The following is a 15192-nucleotide window of genomic DNA, read 5'->3' as shown; positions in this document are numbered from 1 at the left end:
AAACCAAAGCTACCTATGTGAATAAAATGTAATTAAAAAGGAGACGGTTTATGCGATAAAAGTCAGCAATAAATGATTTGTGTAATTTTTATTTACTACTTTTTTACTTATTATCTAACCTAATGTATATTTAGTACGTTTAATAATTTTGTGACCTCGATTCTGTCATAATTTCAACAAAACTTGATTACCTTTTCACGATGCGCTATTGAAACAGACTTGCCAATATTATTGATCTATGTATTTTAATTAATTACGAATATTAATTAAAACAATAAAGAATAGAAGAGGCAAAATGCCGGGCGTATACGACATGACGATTTTTTTAAGAGCATAGTAGAAGGCAAAAGAGGAAGGGGAAGACCAAGGAATAACTATATGGGGCATGTAAAGGAAACACTAGGTGTAATGTCGTACGGGAAGGTCAAGGATATGGCCTGGGATAGAACTGGCTGGAAGAAGATGCAAAATTCAGTTGCACCGACAAGAGGAAACTCTTAAATTAAAAGAAGAAGTATTAAAATAATGACAATACACAAATACGCAAAGGAAGTCGCTGCTCACAGCTTTTCTCATTTCAATAAGCACGTGCGTGCTGTAAGTTACAAAGCGTTTAAACTTTGGGCTGTAAATCTGTAAATAGCCAAGTTTCTATAATAATACCCAGTAAACATTAGCAGTGCCGGCGCTAGGCTATCTATAACGCCACACGCTTGTTATAAACCAGTAACTTTACCCCATAGAAAGTGACGATTATTATTACGGCGCGTATATTTCATAAAGGTACCACTTTTACTGCAAATGGGACCCGCTGCCTGCCATTAATGTGAAGAATTTCATCGCATTTAATAATCAATTTATAATAATAGCGGGTTTGTTGTAAAGAACTATATGATTTGCGCGAATGTGAAATAGTGGATAATTGCCTCGAATGTTTTGTACTCTGATGAAACATTTACTTTTTGCTGCTATATACATGATTACATATATGATCATTTCATATCAACTTCTACAGCTCACAAATTAATTGTATGACCATGAAAAATTCTTTTTAACCCTATTTCTTGATGTTTACCAGAGGGAGACTTTGTACAAAAGTCGTTTGCTTAGGTACCTCTGTCCCATACCTGTTTATTAAAAAGATATTAAATTATTCAGTGTAAGGTAAAACACCGCAGTGAAAGCGTTTTATAAGGGAAAGATTCTGTCAGTCGAGAAGGACTAACCAAGCATCGGTATTCTGAGTTTTCTCTGCTGCAGGTGATCGGCAGTTCTTCCTCAAATTGTATATGTACGCACACACAAATTGTAACAGGTCCTCAGGGCACATACAGTTTAAAATACACAAATTACATTTACTTCACAGGAGTAAGCGTCCGCGTACACGCCTCCATTCAGTCGGTACTTTATATGTTTTTAAACTAAGGTGGAAGGAAAATATTATTGACGGACTCCAATATTGTAAACGATTTGTGTTTTATTACAAAAGGATTAAGGCTTTATTTTAAACATTCAAATTTAAACAGAACATTTCTAAAATAAGAACAAGTTTCAATATTCTTTTAATTACTTTATTTTTTATATCAAAGTGGAATTAAATAGGTGGCCGTTATAATTATATTTTTGCTCTTAATTTTCTTTTACTATTAATTGGCAGAAAGTTGACTATCTGCACTTTTAGTTCATTCGTTCAGTTAGGCAATTTCTTCTTTATTACTAAAACATACATTCAAATTGCTTGTAATAGCATTAATGACATGAAAGTAACGCGCTACTTTGATTGACGTACTCCATCAAGATTAATTTAATTTTAAGCCTATTAACGCAGTGAAAGTTAATAATAAAATCAGTATTTATTACCAATCGCTCTTTATATTTATTGTGTTTTGCTATACTGGCAAATTCTATTAATTTTAAAGATATTGAACTGGCCGCGATTGATCTTTGAGTTTTTTTTTTTTTTTTTTTTTTTTTTTTTTTTTTTTTTTTTGATGGGTGAAAATGTTATAGTAACACCGCCTGCGCTAACGGGATACGCTGGCGGAGCACCAGTGAAGGGTGATAGATGAGAATGAAAACAGGCCAGTTAGCCCATCATGATGAATTCGTCAGGAATTAACCATGATAGTTTCCAGGGGGAACCGCGAGGAGGTCGACCTGGTTGGGTATATAATAGGATTCTCAGTCTCTATTACTAAGAATCCCTTTCCCCCCCGATCTTTGAGTATTAGGTATATTTTATTTTGATAGCGTCTGATTTTGGGGGGAAAGGGATTGTTAGCAATAGAGTTTGACAGCCCCATTGCTAGCAATATGCCTTATTAGGTCGACCTCCACGTGACAAACAAGTGTATGGCCCACGTGATGGTAAATTTTATATTTACTAAAATGATTATAGTACATTATTACAATATCATCATGGACCTTGTGAGCGGACAGTAAACATCTTAAAGCAAAATAAAAAACAAATAATAATTAAACTTATTTTGAATATATTCGTATATGTACATACATTTATTATAATGGGAATTATTGCTTATAAATTAATATTAAATTTGTTGTGTTTTGGTTTGAAACTACCGTGGTCTTTGTCATAAATAATTAAAGAAAGTGTTTTACAAAAACAAACAGACTTTAATCGTGACAAAACCAGTTAGTTTGATCTAAAAACTAAACTGCTGAATTGATTTTCATAAAATTTCTACGGGACTATTCTTAAGTATGTCTTTTGTTTCTATTCGTCTGTTTCAGATAAAAAAAAGAATTTTCCAAATCGGTTTAGAACTGATGGAGTTATGATGTAACAAACAAAGAAAAAACATTCAAATGAAAATAAACGCCAAAAGGCTTTTTAATTGCACAAGTAAACTTGTGTGTTGCGGAAGGGAAGGCATTGTTAGTAATGCGGACTACCAGTTCTATCCTATATTCATACTTCAGCATCATGCTTCACTGGTGCCCCGTCAGTATATACCGTTAGAACAGGCAGGGCATTCATTAAAAAAACTTGTGTGTTTCTCACCTGGTGATAAGTGACAACTGTTACTCTCAGCGGCTGCAACACCTGAAGACTTGTTGGTGTATTGATGGTTTTTTAAGTAGCTTATCTAGCTCTCACGGTTTATCTACAGCTTAATATAAATTATTTACAGAAAATATAAATAAAAATTTATTTATAGTATCTATTGACTTGTGGGCAACAACAAGGTGAAGGAAAAGACGAAATTGATGTTAGAAACACTTTCTAATAGTGTTGGGGAACCCTTGGGGAAAAATAGTTTACACTACTACAACCGTCCGTTTCGTTCGTTACTCTGTGGCAGCTTTCCCCACAAATCCGGCGTGTCCGCACAATTCTCCTTGCTCCTGCATCAACCAGTTTCCCTGACCGTAAACTGCTGCGAACTATCTCAACAACTCGGCCACCAGTTCGCTATAAATTACAGCTACACTGTAATGTATTCCGGTACGTCCATATTGAATTTCTGAAAATTAATACAAGCTGTAATGGGTTTTGGTACCATGTTTTATGTGTATTTATAAGAATAAGTATGTATAAGATATTTATATGATGTTTAACGAATACTTGATCTAACTATAGACAATTTGTATCCAATAATGTAGGCAGTATAAATAAATAATCGATGGAATCTTTTGATCTTTTACTAATTGTATTTAGAGAGTGTTTCTATGACAATTTTAACAGAATTTGTTTACCTTTGCATTAAATTCTATAAAAATAAAGTAGGTTCCTCTATTTAGCTTTGTATACGTACCGTTTTCAACCGACTTAAAAAAGAAGGAGGTTTTCAATTTGTATTTTTTTATATATGTTACCTCATAACTTCATTAGTTCGAAACCGATTTAGAAAATTCGTTTTTTAATTGAAAGGATATACTTATAGATTGGTCCAAGAGAAATTATTGATTTAGTAGTTTACTTTTTAATTCAAAATAACTAGTTGTGTCACAATTGAAGTCGGTTTTTTTTTATTGGACATGATCTTAATTATCATTAATGTACCACGTTAAATCAAATGTTACCTTCATCAATGATAATAAGTGTGGATACGTTGCGTTTTTACTCGAATCTGAAAAAATAATGTTCCGTAATGGAGTATTAATTTCAATAATTATTACATGCACTCGTATACTTAAAGCATGTTTAATTAATTCTCGTTTCTTCGCTTGAATGAGTGCGTAAACTGATCATCATAATTAACTAAGCTGTTATAATAGGTACTATGTAAATGTATACGTTCCCACATAAATAATGTATGCGATTTTATGGAATTAATACATTATTTAATCGATTTAATAAAAAACTAAAACCTCAAGTTGAATGTATAAGAAGTTGGTATCATCTAAGTAAATACTATTGTGTATTGTGTACTTTTATACATGATAGAATTTACTTTTTTCCTCCGTTATAGCAGGGAATATGGAATACCGTTCCCCTAAAATATTGAGAGCCAATTACACTTTAGTACTGGGATACCAACTGTATTGATGAATATGCTATTTATTTAGTTAGTTTGGTCTCAAGTTTTTCGTAATTGTTATAAAGTGTGTGTCGCTATGTGGTCCTGGCATATAATGGGTCACACTTCTTTTCTCGTGGGTGTTTTAAAAGGCGGCTAAAGGAATTTAATGGTCGAGGATAGCCAGCAGCGTCCCTCTTAAAACATCACCAAAGGCTAACAGCGGTTGCCAATCCGCCTGTCAAGCGTAGCAACTACTGGCAAAACATCCCTTATGGGGGAGGCGTATGTTCAGCTGTGGACAGTTAACGGCTGATGATGATGATTGTTATAGGGATGTATCTTATGTTAGTTATATTTGCAATCATCGCTCAGTAAAATTGTGTATTTTCTTATGGAAATGAAACATTTTACTACTGTAATGGGTATCCTATATCTTGATTCACATTTTATTATTTTTATTTTTACTACTTGATTAGTTCATTCTGTGGTTAAATGTAAAAAATGTATTTATTTAAAAAGTCATCTAAAAATCTTCATTGCGACATAGCCATTATTTTTCATTGATTTTTTCGGTGTAAAGTATTTGCTTAATATAGTAATATCGGGAGAGTGCTATGATTATTACGAATTTGGTTTATCTATTCATCATCGCGCCCGTGTTCCTTACAGGCTTATTAAAGAGGTCTTTGGCGACAATTTGTATGAACATATAAAATGAAAATATATAACGATAGCTTGAAATTTAAAAAGAGTACGTAATTCGTACCCACGTAAATATTTTTGTAGACCATGCAGAAACTAAAATAACTTTTCCGTGTATTCTCCATATTAATTTGTCAAGAATTCACTTGAAAATAATTTATTATAAATATATTTTGCTACAATGTGACAGTTGCGAATACTTCTCCTGTATTTCCATGCCATTACAATTCCAGTGTTCCGAGGCCAGATCGTTAAGAGCCTTAAGTGTAGGTAATTAAGGTGCTAATAGCTTAGCAAAATGGTTTTAGCATCTATAGTGAGTTATAGTTCTTGGATATTCGAGTGTAATAATGAATGATGAAGATCAGTGTGATAGATTAAAATGTGAGTGATTTTTTTTGTAACTGGGTATCGTAAAAGAGTTTATAACAATGTGCGTTACGGTTTTTTAGAAATAAAAATTTATAAAGATATTTGAATGTTTGTTATTCAAACATGGTCAAAATTTGAACGGATTAAAATAAAATGTTGCATGGACCGTATTTTAGACAAGTTGTATCCCATGGCTTCGTCCGCGTGAATCAGTACAGAAGTATCTTATAGATATATTAAGTTTGTATATAACCTACCCGTGTACCAAATTTCCTTCAAATCCGTTCAGTCGTTTTTACATGAAAGATATTATAATTACATTATATAAATAGGATTATTAATACAGGTTGTTTTTATTCAAAATGAAACTGTCGGATATAAATAGTATATATAGTATAGTAGGAACTTGGAACAAAAAATTTACTTTCTTTGTATGGAGAAGTAGTAGTACACTTAGGTATTTAGAAAAAAAAAGTCATTTACGTAACAAAAGTTATGAAATTTATACCAGAAGTTACTAGATTGATTTTTGTTTTCTTTAAAAGCATAATTTTTCTGTGTCATTGATATTTGTAGGATAATGAGGCCATTTGTTTACAAAGGCAATAACTCCATAATTGTATTTGATGAACTAAAAGAAATATTTTATGTATTTTTTTTGTTTACACTTGTCCGTTAAACTTATAAAATATTGATAAGTACTAAGACTTAAAATAGTTATAGTCAATTTTTTTTAATTTTTATTTATTCTAAAACGAAAGGTTTAGTATCTATATTGCTTGGAATGTCTAGATGTCGAATTCTAAATCAAAATTTTTTAAAGTAATTTATAACTATTAATTTTTTTTTTCTTTGAAAACCACATGCAATTGCATATACCTAAATAAACTACAAATATTCAATGTCATTGTCAAGTATCATAATTTAATAGCTTGGTTATCGATCTTTGATAATAGATATTCTACTACTCATATCACGCTATTTGGAAAACTGCAATTTATTATGAAGTGACATTTGATACAGATGATCTCGGCTTACAATTTATGTACATACAAATGATAATGCATAGATAACCATGTATATATCTATAGGTATAAATATAAATAAAAAATGAATGTGTTTTATTACGTGGCCTGTTTCACGTAGGCACGGATTGTACAAAATTCTATAAAATCTTGAAGACGGAATAATTGTCAAAAATTCTCGTAATCTTCAGGATATTCTAAGAGGAAACTAAGAGAACGATGCTCCCTATATTAGAGCTGGAGCGGAAACTCTTGAATGGAAATCCTATGCTTGATCTTGTTAATGTATTGAACACAGAATCTTGCTTTAGAAGAAGAGGAAAGCCTATGTTCAGCAGTGGGCAGGTAACAGTTGATATGACGATGATAATAAATAGCAGAACGCAACATGGTTACAAATAGACAACTATATAACATCCCAGACATATCTACTGATTGGTGATTGAACATTGAACCGTGTTAGTCAGTGATTACCTATACGTATAGACAGTATCAATATTGTTGACGTTTCTCGTTCCTCGCAGTGGTCAGTAAAAAATAATGTAAATTCGCTCTTAGAATGTCTTACAAAAAATTTCCCTTTTAAAATACAATTAAAAAATAATACTATCTTAATTTCATCTTTTTCCAGGAAAGCGCATTGTTTTCAATTTCGCAACACAATGAACGCTTTTTGTTGCATCAAAGGCTAAAGTTTATTGTTTGTTCATACTAAACTAGCAAGACTTTGTCCATTCCAGTCAAAGTTCCTACTAATAGCGATGTCGTGATAGAGCGAGTTGGGTCGATTCATAGCGATTTATCGATTAATTTGCTACATAATCATCGATTACGGGCAGTCTGATGGCAACACTAATTGTTGTACTATTGAGTTTATCGTCTTAATTTCAGTGGTATTAATCTGATGCAATTTACTAATAGTAATCTATTTATATATCGTATCGAATTTATATATGTACATACATTAGTTTTATTTTAAACTTTCATCATGACTCTACTCAACTTCATATATTTCATAGTGTTTATTTTATGAATGTGTTAGTACCATTCGCTTATTTATTCTATTCTCTGAAAGGAAGGTTCTTTATTCACATTTATTCGTTGTTGTATCTTGTACCTTTAATATGAAATTACTTTAGATTATTGTTTAGTATTTTAACTATCAGGAATAGTAAATAATATTGCAATAGCTTTCACTTATTTGGCTACTGTCGCCCAGTAATAAATAATAAATCTACATAAACTTATCAAAATCTCAGATACTTCATAGAAAAACGGCAGTATAGCAGTACAGCTAGTAGTTATACATTCGAGAAATTGTAACATTTCAAAAGTGACTAAGTGCATACGACAGAAGGTCCCTTCTCCCAACGGGCCTATAGACCCTGATCAAAGAAGCAAGATTTACGGGTACACATCGACACAAACCAAACGCCCGGAACTTGAATGATGAAAGAGAATATTACGGGAGAACTTCAACTGATCTGGGCCACGTGTTTGTGAGTTATTGCTTGCTATTAGGGTTAAATACAACTGAATTTAATGTCAATCCATTTTTCAAAATGAAAGTATAATACATCTTCTTTGATGAATCCTTGTGAATGTTTATTTTGATAACCATTTATAATATAAAATTATTGCTAAATATTTTTCGTATTAATGAGAAGAAAGACTCTCTAGTTCTCTAGTAACTTTATATTCTTCATATTAGCTAACTATTAGCGTACTAGCCAAATAGTCCAGTTTTGTTTCAGGTTTTACTTCTCATTTTCCTTTTTTCAGATTCGTAAGATGCGACTAAGAAAATAAAGCACAATTCCATTATATCTTGGGAATAAAAAGGAGTTGTGATATATGTTTATTTTTACTTCGTCATTACATGGAAAAAATCCTGACTGCATGCAAATTTTATTGATTTAGAAATGAGCTGCTTCTTGAAAATGCTCATATTCATGAATTCCTTAGGTTCCGAGAATCTCAGACTAGGAATTGCTAAACTAGAAAGCAGCTACTCTCTATTTCCAATACAGCATCCATTTGACAGATTAAGTTGACTTTTAAAATTGAACCTTGTCCCAAGGTCTTTAAATTGAATATCGGTATCTAATATATGTGTCTACGTGTTTGAAATTGAGCACAAGACGCATAATAGGCATGTAATAGATGTTGATGTCAAGGGCTAACGTCACTTATCTAAATTCTTCCTTGCTCACCGCTTTACGTTTTCTGGAATTACAAAGTTTTTAAATAATAATATAAGGATTCCTTTTCCTTTTTTTTTCTTTTTAAATAATGTAAGGAAGGAATGAAAAGTTATTTTAAAATAGTGTTTTTTTTTTTTTAATATAAACAATACCTCTATAAAACTATTCGGATATTGCTCTGTAAAAGAAAAACCTTTCGATCGTGAGAATTGATATTGGACACAGAAGCAACCTTATTGATTACAAAGTTTGATAATTCACCAGTTCATCGGTTTAGATTTCGCGAAGATGTCGTGTGACATATTAAAAAAATACACACGAATTGAGAAATTGCAATCGCTTTAAAATACCTGTACTCTTCTATTAATACGTGAACAAATTTTTTTGAGAATATTACGTCATGAAAGCTTTTTCAAATAAGTGTTATTGTATTCAATTTACAATTTAATTAACGTGATACGAATCAATTTGCGTGCGTATCAATACAGTTTATGATTCAATCATGTTTCAAATTCAATTTTATATCATCAAATGTTTTTTTTATGGAATAATTCGACCGAGAGTATCGTCTATTGCCCTTCTTATCCATGTTTGTGGTGAAGCTGAATGATATTATAATCAATTTTATTTATTGTGGCTTTATAGCTATGTATACAGTAGATATTTATTTTATTATAAAACTGTTTGTTGCGACTTTGTCTATTCGTGTTTCTTTCGTTTTCGTAAGAATTTCGAAAAATTATTATGTTTCAAACTTATTAGAAATATTAGTGTGTGACTTATTAATTATTACTGCAGTTTTGATTATGCATAGAATGAATCAGCAGTTTCCTATTATGTTTCGGTTTGAAGGGTGAAATATGGTAGTAAGATTATAATTAGGGCTCAAAAATGATAATGCAAGAATGGTACCCTGTTATGTCCATGCTAGGAAATGGAATCATCACCTACAGACATGATTTGTTGTTCATATCCGTAGGCGACGATTACCATTTTGAATTAGGTAGTAATGCTGTTACCTTATTTTCTATTCCAAGCTTCATAAATAAATATATATTATATAAGATTGTTTATATTGATGGGCTTCATCCTTTATTAATTTTGGACATTGGAAAACTAGCACCAATAGGGTAATCTAGAGTTACGTATCTCCACCTAAAGATGAGGATACGGCGTACGAGTAAGCAAGTGAGTACATGTGCTTCCATTAGCTACAAATACCTGACTCGAATGTATACGGCCGACACGGAAATAAATTAAATCGAATCGCCTCAATACCTCTTTACTGTTTGAACAATTATGTATCTTAAAATGAAAAGAAAAATGGAATGTTGAAAGTAATCTGAATATTCAAATTTTTATTCGGTTTGAAATTTGAAAATGTACTTTGGATGAAAATTGAGTGAGCAACGTCAACACTGGTGTGTTGAAATTGATACTTATGACTTATATTTAAATCATAATTTTATAATCCCAATTATTATAGCTATCAGTATCTCATGGATTTCTTTATAGGAGAAATATATAGCCTGCTATTGTATTAATCAGGCGGCTGAGTTCTTTTACTCTTGTAGTGATTGTGTTTCGACACCATAGTCGTTTTTTACGATATCTTAGAGACAAAATAATCCATTAACACACAAAAAAATTCAGGTTTTGTCTTTCTAATAAAGTAAATCTATTTTTAGTTAATTTTAAACTTTCGCTTTGTTTAGATAGATTTTAAATACACAATCAGGAATTAACGCGATGAAAAAACCTTTGCAAGTAAATAGCACCTACATACCTGCTTCTTTATTGCCGACGTTTCGACGTGGTGCAATCCACTATTTACTTGAATTAAATCTATTTTTGTCGTTCAACAATTCTAACATCGTAGTAGTCACTTCTACTTTCTGTATTTTTATGACCTCGATCAAACGGGTAAGTAATAAGTGCTCCAATAAGGGACCCTTTCGAACTCCTATAAATAACTACTGATGGTGGCCATTCCGTATTATTTATTAAACTATGGCCGAGTTCGATGAGAGGTTTAAAACAAACCCTTAGTAAGAGGGAACTTATGCCGCGAACCCTCGATTTTTCCCCACAAGCTCGTATAAATATGTATTTTCAAGAGGCTTGGCTCGTTTTATTGCGGGCAAAAGTGAATATTCTTTATTGTATTGAATAATATATACCTTATTTATAATAATTTTATCTAAATACCATTTTTTGATAGTAGAATAAATAAGTAGGTAATGTCTACTTAAAAAAGTATAAACAGGTTTTTAAAAAAGGATATACAGGTTATACGTGCGGCATGTAACTTTTTTAAATGGTTCTAAGACAAAAAAGCCTTAAATAGCTTCTATTTTTTTAAAATAATGTTTTGCGATAAGTTCAACAATTTCGAGCAGATTTATTGTTTGTTTACTTTCGTATTTTTCCAATATGACGAAGTTATATTAATTATATTTCTAAATTTTTTTTTTTAATTTTAATAGTGATAATCTTGTTACTTAATGTGCTGTGTGGTCTTGACTTAGAATGGGCCGCCCTTCCTTTTTCCGTGGATGTCGAAAGAGGCGATTAAAGGAATTTAATGGTCAAAAGATGACCAGCAGCGTCTCTCTTAAAACACCACCAAAAGCTTAACTGAGGTTGCCAACTCGCATGCCAAGCATTGCAACTACTGGTAGATCGCCGTATTCAGTAGTGGACGGTAACGGCTGACATGATGGTGTTAAATCTTAATGTTGAATGTTGTCACATGTTTTTTACCATATCTGCCCTTCATACGCTTTCTGTTTTCATCTAAGGTTAGTTGGTAGAGAATGCCATATGATATTGAGCTCGCTACTTGTACAAAGTTTTATTGTGGAATAAATAATAAATAAATAAATAAAATAAATTTTGTTACATTGAAACAAGTACTTAAATTATTTTTATTAGCAGACAGCTCTTCAAGATTTCTTCCACAGAAGTGACTTTTATGTTATGACTTCAATATTTTTCTAAACGTTTTAAAAAAAAATATATCAACGATCATGAAAAATAAGGAATCGGGAAAGATGAAGGAAAACATTCGAAATCGTTTAGCACGTAATATGTAGAGTAGGAACCCCTCGAAGGGTATACACCGATCGCTGACGCATCAAAAAAGGTGTTCGGTGGAACAATCAATAACGTGGCCAGTAAATTTGACCCTTGTCGTTTCCTTGATCACGTATATTAAAGGAAGAAACCAGAAGAATGTATAGAAACGTGAGGGGTCACCGAATTTTGGCGTGTACCGAGCCTCGACATATCACACGTCAGGCGCTATAATCCGGTCAATAACATAAATTTCTTCAAGGCATGACTCTTTATTGGATTTGTCGGCGCCGGCGAGCCATTCAACCCGAGTAACCTATCGTGGTAGGTACTGTCAGAATAAAGTGGAAAATCTGTTGCCGCTAAGATGAAACTGCCGCGGTGAAAATCTATATACCTATTACTAGAACTGCATTGAGGTTATAACGTAACAAATTCTTTATTATCCTCCGAATATAGGTAGACATAGAATATTGATACAGAAAGTACAATTATAAAATGATAGGCTATGGTTATTTCTTTATGGTGAATTCTTTTGTCATGGTCATCAAATTTACGATCTGGACTAATATGTGTATAAAACGTGAAAGGCTAAATTAATATTTTTTGTAATTTGATATTAATGTTACAGTGTAAAGTCCAAACTAAGAGTAACTTGTATTGTGGCTACTAGATAACTAATAGACTTTGTATTATTTATTTATTTATCATGAAGTTATAAAGATGTTAATACATTAATTAATTGTCCTCTATATTAATGCAACTAGTCTATGTATTATATATAGATTAAATGGCTTAGATATAACAGGCATACCCACTATTTATAAATTTACATTAAATATTTAGAGGTCGATCCTGTAATCGTCGGTAGTTGGGATAGTGTTCTAAACCGAATATTGTAATATTTTCAATTGATTTCAAAAGGTTCGCAATTCGTATATATTTTATTATGTTTGTTACCTCATAACTCCGTCAGTTGTAAAACGATATGGAAAATTATTTTATCTGATTGCATATACTTACTTATTGATTTCAAAGAAATTTTATCGAACTTGGTTCAGTTATTTAGTTTTTAAAGCAAAATATTTGATTTATAACAATTGAAGTCGGTTTTTAATCCACAATCTTAATTTTATTTCAATCACTAGTTATAAAATACCTGTAGACAAAGTTCTATGTATTCTAAACCTAAGACTTCACATCTTGAGTCAAATTACTGTTTGAAACTTTATCATCATCCACAGTGAACGTTTTATAATGCTCTCCCATGTGTAACCATTTGTTAAACCGTGGAATCCCATACATTACTTATTTTGACAAATCACGTAAAGCGAGAAAACTGACAAGAAAATATCTGTTCTTACGAACTAATGTGAAACACTTCTGCATTTATCGTATCGTCTAGACGGATAAGGTGTCAGGTGATTTTAAGCGAATTCCCAAAAAGATGTTCTCAATTTTTGTATTTTTTGTCAAATATGAACAGAATTTATTATATTAGAGTTTAGTTTAATCTTAAGAGTTTAATCTCAAATCATATTCATATTACTATGATTAATCCCTATGTTTTTAGTGGAGCAAGATTTTACTCGTAAAACAGGTTCAATGTCTGCACTTTTAATATTATAATTTATTTTCATGATTGTCACTTGTCATTAAGCATTAATAATATCTTCTTATTTTGTATACAAAATGGAATGACAAACAAACTAACGGTCCACCTGGTAGATAGTGATAAACTTAGGCAATAGATATAAAGAAGACCATAGACATTAATATAATACTGTATACTGTGAATACATAGAATACTGTGATTCCCACTTATACGTTGCCACTCCAAAAAGAAGACGTTTTGGCTTCTTACCTGTAATTTCACTGCCATATTCCACCCTTCAAACCGCAATACGGACATGGAAGCATAGCTAGATTGCGGAAGAAACATAAGAGATATAGAGGCATCATGTTCTTGGATACAAGTAAATGATTTAATTACCACAAGATATTTATCTTCAACAGACGGTTAACTGGTAGAGAATGCCATCAGGCATTAAGTCCGCCCTGTAGACATATTTTATTGTGTGCAAAAGTATAAATAAATATAGATTCTATCTATACACATTCAGGATAACATTTCTTTCCATTATGGGGATTGGATAGACCTTTCTGCACTTTGACCCAATGGGATCTTTTGATCTACCCTTGCTTTATTCTACAAATTTATAGATTTTAGCCATAAGCTTTAAGATATCTTACGTTTTCAGAAAATTGTTATCTTTTAATTTCGGATGAAATGTCGATAATATATTAAAATAAAGATAGTGTTTTATTAAATTTATTTTAGTTTTATTTCTCGCCCCAGGCAAAGTTAAGCTTTCAGATAGTTTATTTTATGATGATTATGCTTTATTCAAAAGCATTGTTAAAGAACCACTGAAGAGTCTTGCCTATTAACTATAACTGTAGTAGTATAGGTAATTTATTAAAAAGTTCTTAATTTTTTTCTCTATAATAATAACAATATTAATAAGTCTTTATTGTTCACAAAAGGAGTATTATATAAAGGAAGAGTATGCATATACAAAAAGCGACCTTATTGATAATAGCAATTTCTTACAAACACCTAGCATAAATAGCAGTAAGTACAGTATATTTGATTCATGTAAAACTTAAATGGCACGGAACTGATTTTGTTGAAACTATAGTATACTATATATATAGTAAACTATTATATTTTTGCTAAACCTATATATATATATATATATATATATATATATATATATATATATATATATATATATATATATATATATATATATATATATATATATATATATATATATATATATATATATATATATATATATATATATATAGGCCTCAAAAACTAAAAGATTTTCCTCCAAATAATTAGACCTATTCCTGGGAGACCTCATAACGTTATTTTATTAGATCGCCACTTAATAACTTTTCTGCCTTTCAATTTTGGTAATTTTTGTATCATAAAACTGAAATCCCACTTGTTAACGCGAAAGTTTGTGAAGATGTTTGGATCTGAATATTTTTTATAATTTCACACAAAAGCGACTAAACAGAGTTGACTGACATTTGGAACACGAATAGGTTATAAAATAAGATTAACTTAGAAAATAAGATACTTTGTGTACTGATTTACGTAAACAAAGCCGCGAGATAGAATAAGAGTAGTTATAAATGTCCGCTTCAAAAGGTCGCCGAGTTGATTGCTTCAATAATGCCATTTTCTCTTTATTCGGTTCATCAATTTTGGCCGCGTATTTTTGACTTTTATATTTATTAATGACGTTACATTGT

The 15192-nt window shown here is 31.3% G+C and overlaps 1 protein-coding gene and 1 long non-coding RNA gene across 3 annotated transcripts in view; both read left to right on the top strand.

Moving 5' to 3' along the window:
* LOC113511818 (caskin-2) overlaps positions 1-15192 on the top strand; it is a 350084-nt gene that overhangs the window by 45778 nt on the left and 289114 nt on the right. The window lies entirely within an intron of this gene.
* LOC128201003 (uncharacterized) lies at positions 6418-8436 on the top strand. The gene is made up of 3 exons (XR_008253001.1): positions 6418-7476; positions 7843-8082; positions 8366-8436. It is a non-coding gene; the product is annotated as an uncharacterized LOC128201003 (long non-coding RNA).

Source organism: Galleria mellonella, unplaced genomic scaffold (genome assembly GCF_026898425.1).
Source record: "Galleria mellonella isolate WM207_F2 unplaced genomic scaffold, CSIRO_AGI_GalMel_v1 utg329, whole genome shotgun sequence".
Lineage (NCBI taxonomy): Eukaryota > Metazoa > Arthropoda > Insecta > Lepidoptera > Pyralidae > Galleria > Galleria mellonella.
This window is presented reverse-complemented; position numbering and strand designations above follow the sequence as displayed.